Genomic DNA, 13,309 nt, shown 5'->3' on the forward strand with positions numbered 1-13,309 from the left:
AAAGAGCCCAGGCAGGGAGATCACCTATCATTTTCCTTCTCTCACATCCTCACTGGTAATCGGTAGCCACCCCAGGAATCCTACCTGACTTCACGGAGTCCTGAAGTCCCATGAACCAGGTCCCAGACACAGACTCTTCTTTAGCCTACACCTCTCTGACCCCTCTGCCTACGGCTGATTCATTTACCCAGAGTTTTCAGTTTCACTCTTTATAAAGAAAGTCTCAGTTCCAAGTTGAGCTATGCACTAAATGCAACACTTTATTTTTTATAATTTAATTTCACTCCTTTATTTGACTCCTTATTCCACAAGGGCAGAAAACAGATTTCAGTGAACTTAAAAGTGTCTCTCTTCCAGGCATTTTTCCCAGCTAACTAGCCCTTAGCCTGTGTGCTCAGAGTCATATCTTACTGCACTCTCTGGGCCCTCAAGTGTATTAAGCAAAGTTCTGTTGCTTCTAGGTCAGCCTAGTTCCCAGGGACCCCTGGATTCTCATTAGTTTGCTCCCTTGCCCTGTCCCCTGCATCCTCATTCCTCTCCTGAGAGCATGCTCCCCATCAATCACTTGAAGAATCCCTGTTTCACGCTCTAGGGATGCCAACCTAAAATAGTGCCCTTGTGAGCACTATTCTCATGTGAGATTCTCTTTAAGACCCTTTTCTTTGACTAACCATGTATCGTCCTCCCCTCTGGGTCTTGCCTTCCACAAGAGAACTCACCAAGAAGAGCAGTCTGGTCCTCTCTTCTCTTGTGTCCCAAAAGTTTATCTTGGGCCTTCCTTGACCACTCTCCCTCTTTAGTCTCAACTTATTTTAGAGACTCACCTTCTTTCTATGTCCCATCGCCTCCCTCTCTATTCTCTTTCCCTTGGCCTGGGGTATCATTTTTCCAGTTTGAAAACTGAGGAAATACTAGGAAGAAACACAATTGACTAATATTCTAAACATTTCACTCCACCACAAATGTTGTTATGTGTATTCATGTATGTGCCCAGGTACATACATGTGAAAGTGGAGGAGGAGGTGGACTTTTTATCAGAATTATTAATTCTTTTGTCACACACAGTGCTTGAGTTCCTCCTGGGTACCAGGCACCATGGTAGGCACTGGGGAGATAGAGATGAATAAGACAAGGCCTCTGCTCTTTAGCTGCTCCCAGTCTAGTGGGAGGCAGCAACCAGGAAAAAAAAATAATTGCAATGCAATATTATAAATGCAATAAAGAGATACTCAACCATTATATACTCTGGGGAGATGAAGGAGGGACAGAGCAAATCACTGGCAGGTAGCGGTAGTAAGAAGAGGGTGATTCAAAAGGTATTTCCAGAAGAGATGCTGAAAAATCCACCTAATCAAAAGTATCTCATCCTTCTCTGCCTCGCAAGCACTGCCAGTCATGCTCATGAAATTCCACTGGCATTTTCCCACTAAGGTTGTTACTTAAGCAAGTCCTAAAAATAAAATGAATGGTTAACTGAGTGAAGGCATTATGTTATCAAGAAACAGTAACACATTAGCCTACAAATAAAGTACAAATAAAGTAGGAAGCGTTATTTATAATTAATTCTTAATATGACCCACTGTCACGCAGTTGACTGGAAGTTTAAGGAGGGCCAGGTCCTAATTGAAGAGAAACAGAGGGAAGGCTTGAGCATGGGCATTATTTTAGGTTGGCTTCCCTGGGGCCTGTAACAGGGATTCTTCAAGTGATTGACGGGGAGCATGCTCTCAGGAAAGGAATGAGGAATGAGGATGCAGGGGACAGGGAAGGGGAACAAACTAATAGAATGTGGTCTCAGCTGGAAATGCACTTCGGTTGGATCTGGTATTGATCCCACCATGAGGCAAGAAAAGAATAGGGGAGGGGTGAGTGCAAGGTTACCTCCCAGATAAGTACGTTCTCAAGACAGAGATGGCGGGTAATGGTGATTGTTATTGAAATGCCACAGGTTTGGGCTAGATCCTGTTGCTCACTACACAGAAAGCCAATCACTGAGACAATGAGTATTGCCAGGTAAAAAGGCTTTATTCAGTTGCAGCAGCCGACTATATTGGAGATCAGTCTCTAATCCATCTCCTCAAGTGACTAAAATTAGGGGTTTATACTGCAGGAAAGAAATGTAACTCTGTGAGAAAACAGGATTTAGGGAGGGGTAAGGAAGAGGAGTTGGTCAATAGGCAGCAGGGGGTGGTTAGGCAATTAGGACAGATGAGAGTCTGGCATCTCATTGTCCAGATGTGGTGATGTGGTAAGCTTCTATTCCTTGACACTATCCGGGACGTCTGATGTTGGTTTCTTGAGAAAGGAACTCAGATAAGACAAATGTAACTTTCTCAAGTTTTAAGACTGAGAGGGTCAATTTCTATGTTTATTTTTTTAAAAAGGCATAAATATCAGTCCTATGGGACACTTGGGCTAGTTTCAGAGATCAGCGGGCCTGTCAGCAGGGAATGAGCACACCATCAGGTGTCTGGCATCAGGTGTCTGTGCCAGGCACCCACAGAACCCTCTTCAGACAGGGTAGCTCCAGACAAGAACTCGGTGGGAGACCAGGAAGTTAAAAAAGAGAAGAGGCCAGAAGAGAGAAGAGAAGACTTAATGTCATGAGCACAGAGTGAATTTCTGTGCATGTATATGCGTGACGACTCATCCATCAACCTGGGAGATTGTAAGGCCAGTTCCTTTTTTTTTTTTTTTTTTTTTTTTTTTTTTTTTTTTTTTTTTTTGAGACGGAGTCTCGCTCTGCCGCCCAGGCTGGAGTGCAGTGGCCGGGTCTCAGCTCACTGCAAGCTCCGCCTCCTGGGTTTACGCCATTCTCCTGCCTCAGCCTCCCAAGCAGCTGGGACTACAGGCGCCCGCCATGTCGCCCGGCTAGTTTTTTGTATTTTTTTAGTAGAGACGGGGTTTCACCATGTTAGCCAGGATGGTCTCGATCTCCTGACCTCGTGATCCGCCCGTCTCGGCCTCCCAAAGTGCTGGGATTACAGGCTTGAGCCACCGCGCCCGGCCTGTAAGGCCAGTTCCTAATAGACACTGTCATTTCTCCTCTGGCAGCTCCCTGAGGGAAGAGAGTATGTCCTTCTCCTTGTCCTGCATTCCCCCAATACTCAGCATAGAAAAAGCTTAGATAAGAAAATGAACAAAGTTCTTAACAGACACCTCACCAAAGAAGGTATAACACCAATGTAAATAAGCATATGAAAATATTCTCTGTATCGTATGTCATTAGGGTAATATAAATGAAAACACCAATAGGATACCATTACACACCTTTTAAAATGGCCAGCATCCAGATCACTGACAATACCAAATGCTGACGAGGACATAGAGCAACAGAAACTGCCATTTATTGCTGATGTGAATGCAAAGTGGGGTACAGCCACTTTTGAAGACAGTTTCATGGTTTCTTGCAAAACTAAACATACCTTACCATAGAATCCAGCAGAGTGAACGCTAATGTAAAAAATGCATTTGGGGTGGTATTAATGTGCCAGTGTATGTTCACCAATTACACCAAATGTACCACTCTAGTGGGGGATGTTGACAATGGGGGAGTCTATGAATGTATGGTGCTGAAGAGCATATGGAAAGTCTCTGTACCTTCCGCTCAGTTTTGCTGTGAACACAAAATTGCTCTAAAAGTCTATTAAAAATAAAGCAAAAGTTTACGGTATTAAAATTAAAAAGAAAACCCATAGACTCAAGTGGGAGGGTTCCCTGAAGCCTGAAACTACCTTCACTCAACTGTGAGCTGCAAGATCTTAGCTCTCAAGGTCACAAAGAACCATCCACAGACTCCACATCCACTCCTGGTCCTAGAGTCTCCTCTTTAATCTGCAATGATGCTGGCACAGACTGAAGCACAACCCTCACTTCCAGGTGGTTCTCTGTATGGTTTCCCCAGCAGAGCTGAGCTTGCAGAGCTGCTGAGCAACAGATCAGGCTGCCCAGTGTTCGGCTGGAGAGAACCACTGCCATGTTGGGAGACTGGCTTTAGCCTTGGACTTGGCCAAGCATCACTGGAGAAAAGCTGAAGCAAATGTAGCACTCGGCTCTTCAGAATTCTCACAGTAAAACTGATGTACACAGGAGAACTCCCAAAAATCATTAAGAACCATGGTTCACAAAATAGGCCCCACCCAGGCCTTGATGTTCCTGGAGCTAGACCAAGGTCTTTCATTCTAAAATAAAATCTCAGTCAGTTGCTAACTGAAGTAAACTGCCAAATTCAAATACATTAATGATTGAATTTCCTCTATTTATATCTTCTTTCCATTACATTTCCCTACACCTCTGTTGCCTGTTTGCTGGCAAATGCTCCTAGACAACAAAACGCATAAAGCAAGTACCAACTAGCTATTAATAGAAAACCAAGGAAAGGCCAATTAAGTTTGGTTCATGCTCACTGAATGTGTAATTACGGTTCTGATTTTATATTCCATACAGAGAGTGTTAAAATAATAACTACCATCTTTAGCCCTACTATGCTTTAGGCTCAAGCTGCTGGATGCTTTTACTCTAGTATTCTTAGTGTAATTTAAATATCAATGTCCCTATTTTACAATTAAGTACTTAAATAGATAAACTGAGACACAAAGGGTCTCAAGTTAACAAAATATGTACACAAAAAATAATTTATGTGCACAAAAAACTATTAATTTCTATGAGTATATATAACAGAGAGGTCTGAATTAGCCTTGAAGGTCAGCTAAGGTGTCCCTGAGGAAATATTTGAGATGAGAGTTGAAGAAGGAGCAGGCAACAGGGGACGGGAGCAAAGGAAAACTGCATTTGCAAAGGCCCTGTGCTAAATGGTGCAGCTGCTTTGGAAAACAGCACCAGGAAGTTCCTTGGAAAACAGCACCAGGAAGTTCCTCAAAAGGTTAAACATAGAGTTACCATGCAACTCAGCAGCTCTACTCCAGCCTGTCCAACCAAGAGAAATGTCCACACAAAACCTTGGACACAAATGTTCATACAGCATCATTCATAATTCAGTCCACCCAAATGTTCATCAATGGATTCGTAGATAAACAAAATATGATATGTCTTTATAAAGGAATATTATTCAGCAATAAAAAGTAGTGAAGACTGATACATGCTACAACTTTGAATAGATGAACCTTGAGAGCATTATGCGAAGTGAAAGAAGCAGTCACATACCACAAAAACCCATTTTTATGAACTTTCCAGGATAGGCAAATCTGTAGAGACAGAAAGTGGAGTAGTTATTGCCAGAGCTGTGGGGCAGAAGGAAATAGGAAGGGATTGCTAGGGGCGTAATATTTTGTTGGAAGGATGAAAATGTTCTAAAATAGATTGTGGTGACACTTGCAAAAGTCTGTGAATACACTGAACACTATTGAATTGTATACTTTAAGTGGATGAATCGTATGGCATGTGAATACCTTAATAAAGCTGTTATAAAACAAACAGCAGCCTATGCTGTGGCCAGAAGAGGAGTCAACACAGTTATTTCCTGATGAGAGAGCTGTTGGGTCTCCAGGCCATTGCCCCTATTCTCCTCTGCCGACGTCACACCCTGACCCCTATGGCTTCACGGATTCATCAGGACAGTGTTTGCCACCTCCTCCTACAACGACACCAGGCACAATCCACCCTTTCCACTTCTCTCCCCTTCCCAGGAGTGGCTACAGAAAAACGAATTTTACTTGACACCGAAAGAGAAAGTGCCCAGTTGAAAAAAGGGAAAGTGAGCTCAGGGCTGGGGTTGGATAAAAGAATATCATAACTTTATAATTTTGCTCTTGCTGGATCAGAGTGGTTGTCTGGTTTGCTTCCTGCTCAGTGGGTAGATGACAGAAATGCACTGTCCTGAATGGAGAATGGTGATGACGGGGCCATAAAACAAATAACAAGCTTTGGGGAAAGCCTCCTCTGCAAGACAATTTTATCAAACTATTAAGATATCATAGAAGAGAGAGAGGGACATCGAGAGAGAGAGAATGTGAACAAAATTACTTGACAGAGACAGCTCCAATGCAACACAGTAAACACTTTCTAGAAACTTTTGTTTCCTGTACATACAATCCACTCAGGGTGGGTTTTATTCCCAGTCTTCCTCTTTCTAGGTGAGAAGAAAGTCGCCTTCTTGTTGTTTTCCTCCAAATTTTAGCACTTAATGGTGTTGGTATGCCAAGAAGACTAGAGGAAGGCACATTCCCAAGCAGCTTCAGGATGTTTGAGGAAATAAATAAGTAAATCTAAGCAAGTGAGAGAAAAAAGGTATCTAAAGAAATAAAAGTAATCCTAAGAGAGGAACCAGAACTGTTATAAATGGAGGAGGAGGACGTAGCCTAGGGCTCCAAGCAAACTTGAAGGCAGGTACAGTGCTAATCAGCCTGAAATTTCTCACCCAAAGGTGTATTCCTTTCTTGAAATTTCTATCACTGGTATTAGTTTGTGGGTTAAAATTCCTTTAAATTCAGTGAAAAAGAACTCATGCATTGCACATTACTCCTCATCCTGTATGCAAACACAGAGTAGTCATCATGACATATTCAAATTGCTTCCCACATGACTTTCCTTAATACTCTGCACTGCCACTTTAGTTATTACTGCTGCAGCTACATTAGCCAAATTGGGCAGTCCAAATGCAACACCTTGACCACCTCCCCAAAAAATAAACTTCTACTCACTCTCTTCACATTCAGTACTGACTTGCAATGTCCTTTTCCCTTTCTCTGCTCACAACTCTGCCAACAGCATTTCTTAATGCAAACAGTAAAAACTGAATTACAAGCATGATCCAATTTTACTTGACATAATTAGTGGATTAGACATCAGAGAAAATCCACTTATTTTCACAGCTCATCCTGCTTTCCATCTCCCCCGCCACTCCACACTTAGCAATAAAGGTTCCAAGAGTACAAAGTGGGAAAGAGTTTTATTCTAAAGGACACTTACAGCTATCAAATTAGTTTCTAAATGACTCCAAGTATGACCCTTTCTCCATCAGACTTTTTTTTTAAGAAAGCAAAGATGAGGATCTGAACTACAGCTCCTGAGTCAAAAGTCAGTAACTGAAGGCTGCAAATATTTTGGCATGAGATCTTGGAACAAACTCGGTAACAGCAACAACAGCAACAAAAACCAAACGACCCAGGTTTGTCTCAGCTTGGCTTCTGGTGTCAGAGGGCTTTGGGTTTGACTCTTGGCTCTGACAACTATGTAATCTTCGTCAGGTCATCTGACTTTTCTATATCTATTTCCTTATCTCTAAAACAGGCATCGTTGTGAAGTTAAATGGGATAATGCCTCTAAAGTCCTCAGAACAGTGTCTGACATTGAGTAAAGGTCAAAATGGGTTGCATTAATGCACTATGCCTACAGCCCAGTGCAAGTTCAGCCCATACCACACATGCAGTAGGGATCAGGGATCAGGACTGTGAGAGAGGCCGGGACCCAACTGGTGCAGCTCAGATGGTTCATGAACATGTGGTCCATCCTCCCAGCACTGTTGTGTCAATGACTCTCCTGATTATTGCCACAAATAGATGACAAAAGTGGCTCATTCCAATACGGCAAAGACTTTGCTGAAGAAACAAAGAGAAGCTGCTCAATGCCTGTGGCCACAATGCAGAGCAGAAGCAAGAGCAGTGGGGAGGGTGAGAGCAGGGAGAGAAAGGGACTTCTCAGATTTGTTCCTATACCTCTTTCCTCCCAAATGTCTATGTCAGAGTGAGTGAAAATGTCAGCTGTTGAGTTGACAGGCATTCCTGCCACCAAAAAGCAACCAAGTTGGGTAGCTCTCCTGTTACCTAGACATCACAGTATGATTGCTGTCATATAAGTGCATTTTCTCATGTCAGGACAACCCTTTGAGTAGCAACATTACTCTTGTCTTACAAATGAAGAAACTGAAGTTCAGAGAACCTAAGTAAATGTCCAAGGTTGCATATCTTTCAAGTGACAGAATAGGAACTGAAAACACAAGTCTGTTAACTTCAGAGCACATACTCCTCACTATGAGGCCATGTCTCTTCAACTCTCTGAAGGTTGGGATAGGCCTCAAGAATGGGATTTGGGGCCAGGCACAGTGGCTGGCTCATGCCTGTAATCCCAGCACTTTGGAAGGCCAAGGCAGGTGGATCACAAGGTCAGGAGATCAAGACCATCCTGGCTAACACGGTGAAATCTGTCTCTACTAAAAATACAAAAGAATAGCTGGGCATGGTGGTGGGTGCCTCTAGTCCCAGCTATTCAGGAGGCTGAGGCAGGAGAATGGGGTGAACCCAGGAGGTGGAGGTTGCAGTGAGCCAAGATCGTACCACTGCACTCCAGCCTGGGTGACAGAGTGAGACTCCATCTCAAAAAAAAATAATAAAATAAAATAAAATAAAATAAAATAAAGGAGGGGATTTGGAAAGTTGGAGTCAACTGAGCAGGAGGTAGTGCCTCCATCAGTTCTGCCAGGAAGGGCCAGAGACCCCAGGGATAGAGTGTAATAAGAAGTGCCACCCGGGTAAAACAGAGAGGATTTCTTTCCAGTAAACTCAAGAATCTGTTTCAAAAACACTGTGACTAGATGTTGTACCTCAGCTCAAACCAGTCCCTTCTCTGCCAAAACAAGCACAAACAGCAGTGCATTCATTCAGCTTGACCTTGGGTTCAGCGTAGGGTAGACACTTGGAAATGGGTGATGAGGTAAATTGCAAGAATGGAATTTTTCTCACATAATCCTTTTCAACAAATGCTCTTTGCCTACATGAGACACCATGCTCAGTGTCGCAGGGGTATGTAGGTCTGAGACATCATTCCTGACTTCAAAAAGCATACAGTCTAGTGAGACTCCATGGCAGAATGTTGAGTTTCCCAAAATACAAGCTTGGAGGAGGATGTGATCTGCTGGAGGTAGGGAGGTGCCTAACAGATTGGATGTGAGTGGTGGCACTTGGTAATGGTGAGCAAAGATGTCAAGGCTCTTGGCTCCTTTCTGTATACTAAGAGCCAGCCCTTAAAGGCAAGTAGGGTGTCAACAACACAAAGTGACAGCAGTGTTCTAGGCAGACAGAATACCACTTTTAAAGAAACAAACAAACAAAAAATCCCAGGAAACACAGCAAGACCCTATCACTACAAATATAATAAATAAAGATTAGCCAGGCATGGTGGCACATGTTTGTAGTTCCAGCTACTCAGGAGGCTGAGGCAGGAAGATTACCCGAATCCAGGAGATTTGAGGCTGCAGTGAGCCATGACCACATCACTGCACTCCAGCCTGTGACAGATCAACACTCTGTGTCCAAAAAAGAAGAAACCGAACAGAATGTCATAAAGGAAACTTCTGACCATTGAAAACAGAGATTGGAAGAAATTTAGGAAGTGTTTTACCAGCATTGGCTTTAGGAAACACATCCATACAGACTGACAGAGATTCCTGGACCTTGCTTTGATCCAAAATGTACAGGTATTCTCATCTTATTTTTTGTTTCTTTGGGTGACTTCCTTACTGGGAAGAGAGAGTTCTTGTAAATATTAAATTGGCTTTGTAAGAACATGAGCTTTGAAATCAGACAGACATTGGCTCAAATCCACCCTCCCCCACTTATCAGCTCTCTAACCTCTCCACAACTCAGGCTCTCCCTTCTGGGAGATGAGGTTGTTATAAGGAATAATAAAACTGCACACAAAACCCTAACACTGAAGCTGGCACCAAGCAGGGTGTTGGAAAATGTTCACTTTCCAGTTGTTCTGCTAATAATGGGTTTCTCTGCATTTCAGCCAAGTAGAAGTTTTTTCCCAGGTCCTGGGTTTGAGACCTATAAACATGGGAGACCTCATCTCAAGTTAATGAGAGGAAATGAAACTCAAAATCTTTGGTCTATACGTTATATTACCCACCTTTCTCATTCCTCAAGGAATGCAGCTGACTCTACGCATGTGACGCTGAGAAAGGAAAAAGTATCAGGGAAAGTGGCCCCAGTAGTTATCAGATTTGCTGGAAGAAAACTACAACTTCCTTCTTTAATAATAGAGCAAAAATTTAACAAAGATTTTTTCAAACACAATCGATATTACTATTAAGAAAGTTGCCATTCAAATAAACAAACAAAAAAGATGACTTGACTGACTCTTTTAAATTGATTCAGAATCATTTAGATAGAGATTGGCAACTTTCTTCAGTAAAAGTTCAGATAGCAAATATTTTAGGCTTGAGGGCCATACAGTCTCTGTCATAAGCACTTGACTATACCATGGTAGTGTAAAAACAGCCACAGACAACACGTAAACAAATGAGCTTCCTTGTGTTGCAATAAAACTTTATTTGTGGACACTAAAATGTGAATTTTATATAATTTGTACATATAAGAAAATCTTCTTTTTTTTAATTTTTTCCCCAACTATTTAAAAACATCAACAATGTTCTTAGTTCACAAGGCTGTACAAAAAAAGGCAGTAGATGGGAATTGGTTCATGGTACTTTGCTTTGTTGACCCTGACTTAGATACTTAGCCCTTAAAGGTATCTCAGGAAACATCCTGTCCAAGACCTAGATGTTCTGGTTAAGGATCACACCCATGGAGGGAAAGTTGATTTGTTCGAGATCAGTTGAGTCTCTTAAGACCAACATCAGAGGCTCAACGCTAAGAATATTGCTGTTAAACTTCAGGTAATTATTGGCTTAAAAATGGAAAAAATCCTTTTTCTTCAACTTCTGTTTGTTGCATTCAGTGTCTGCCCAACAGTCAGTTTAGCAGATTCCCCCACCCTCTGCAGTTTTAAGTTTACTCTGTCGTTTTATAACTTGGTCACAAGACAGCTGGGTGGAAGATTCTCAGAAGTGAAATATGATGAGCAATTTTGTGTCACAACACAGAGCAGAATGATGTGCTCTCTACCTGAATGTTATTAGGAGGCATTTGGAAACATTGAAATGTGGCTCCAACCTTAGGAAGCTATAAAAGACAACACTGTAATTTCACCTTCACACGCAACTACCAAAGGAAATAAAAACTATAAAATGTAGAGAGCGATTTTCTCTTTTAAAAATTGCTTTACATATTTTAACTCTTGTATTTCCCTTGGGGGTTAGATATTTCAGTCACATAGTTACCCAATTAAAATGAAGACTCTCTGCTTTATCCTTTAGGCGAGGACAGCTGCCAGCTGCTGAGTTTTATAAAGTCTTTAATCTTGTCCATAAATATTTAACAAGAATTGGTTAGTACACAAGCAGAAGTAAAGTAAGAAATCAAAGAAAGGATCTTGGAAATAATCTCTACATTTTGTGAAAGCTTCATAAAACAAAGGCAGGATGACCAATTTTCTCTTTTTTCTGTTAAAATCTTAAATATTTTTGAGTATTTTAATTACTCTTTTAGCCTGCTTGTCTTCACAAATGTGCAAAAATAGCCAGATTATAAAATGATATTAAATGTGACTATCATGCCCTTTTCTCTAGTATCCTGCCATTTGTTTCTCAGACTGCCTTTCATGTTTCCATAGAAACCCACACAGACGATCTCTAAGAACTTTAGCAACATTTGATGATACAGACCTCTCTTCTATTTGCATAAACACACACACAGAGAGAGAGAGAGAGAGATACATAGGCATATCTTGTTTTATTGTGCTCTGCTTTATCGCTCTTCACAGATACTTTGTTTTTGACAAATTGAAGGTTTGTGTCAACCCCACGTGAGCAAGCCAATCAGAACCATTTTTCCAATAACGTGTCACTCCCTGTCCCTATGTCACATTTTTTATTATTATATCTGTTACGCTGATCTGTGATCCACTGATCTTTCATGTTACCATTGTAACTATTTTGGGGCACCTCCAACCATACCCATATAAGATAATAAACGTAATCACTAAATATGTGCTCTGACTACTACAATCAACTGGCCATTTCCCCATCTCTCTTTCTCTCCTTGGGTCTCCCTATTCACTGAGATACAACAATATTGAAATTAGGGCAATTAACAATCCCACAATGGCCTCTAAGTGGTCAAGTGAAAGAAAGAGTTGCAAGTCTCTCACTTTAAATCAAAAACTAGAATTGACTAAGATTAGTGAGGAAGGCATGTCAAAAGCTGAGATAGGCTGAAAGCTATCTTGCACCAAACAGACAAGTTGTAATGCAAAGGAAAAATTGTTAAAGGAAGTAAAAAGTGCTACCCAGTTAACATACAAATAATAAGGAAGTGAAACAGCTTTATTGCTGATATGGAGAAAGTTTTAGTGGTCTGGATAAAAAATCAAAACATTCCCTTAGGCCAAAATATAATCCAGAGAGCAAAGCCTAAACTCTCCTAAATTTTATGAAGGTTGAGAGAGGTGAAGAAGCTACAGAAGAAAGGCTAGAAGCTAGCAGAGGTTCGTTCAAATCCTGCCATTTGTTTCTAAGACAGCCTCTCATGTTTCCATGGGAACCCACACAGAGGATCTTTAAGATTTAAGGAAAGCAGCCATATCTGTAACATAAAAGTGCAAGATGAAACAGGAAATGCTGATGTAGAAGCTACAATGAGTTATCCAGAAAATCCAGCTAAGATCACTGATGAAGGTGGCTACCCTAAGCAACAGATTTTCCATGTGGACAAAATAGCCTTCCATTAGAAGAAGCTGCCGTGTAGGACTTTCATAGCTAAAGAGGAGAAGTCAATGCCAGCTTCAAAGCTTCAAAGAACAGGCTGACAGTTTTATTAGGGGCTAATGCAGCTGGTGAATTTAAGGTGAAGTCAATGCTCATTTACCATTTGGAAAATCTAGGCCCTTAAGAATTATGCTAAATCTACCCTGCCTGTGTTTTATAAATGGAAAAATGAATTCTGAATAACAGCACATCTGCTTATAGCATGGTTTACTGAATATTTTCAGTCTGCTGTTGAAACATTGATATGGTTTGGCTATGTCCCCACCCAAATCTTCTCAAGAATTGTAATCCCTATAATCCCCATGTGTCTGACAGGGAGAAACCTGGTGGGAGGTGATTGGATCATGGAGGTGGTTTCTCCCATGCTGCTCTCATAATAGTGAGTGATTTCTCATGAGATCTGATGGTTTTCTTAGGGGCTCTTTCCCCTTCACTACCAGCTCTTCTCTCTCCTGCCACCATGTGAAGGAGGTTTTTGCTTCCCCTTTGCCTCCTTCCATAATTGTAAGTTTCCCGAGGCCTCCCTAGCCATGTGGAAGTGTGAGCCAATTAAACTTCTTTCCTTTATAAATTACCCAGTCTCAGGTATTTCTTTAGAGCAGTGTGAAAATAGACTAATACAGACCTACTACACAGAAAAAAAGATTACTCTCGAAATATTACTGCTCATTGACAATGCACCTGGTT

General features: G+C 41.5%; 1 long non-coding RNA gene across 4 annotated transcripts in view; it reads right to left on the reverse strand.

Moving 5' to 3' along the window:
* Positions 1-13,309, reverse strand: part of LOC117095422 — a 41,286-nt gene that overhangs the window by 7,452 nt on the left and 20,525 nt on the right. The gene's annotated exons all lie outside the window — the stretch shown is intronic.

Source organism: Trachypithecus francoisi, unplaced genomic scaffold, assembly GCF_009764315.1.
Source record: "Trachypithecus francoisi isolate TF-2019V2 unplaced genomic scaffold, Tfra_2.0 Lachesis_group13, whole genome shotgun sequence".
Taxonomy (NCBI): Eukaryota; Metazoa; Chordata; class Mammalia; order Primates; family Cercopithecidae; genus Trachypithecus; species Trachypithecus francoisi.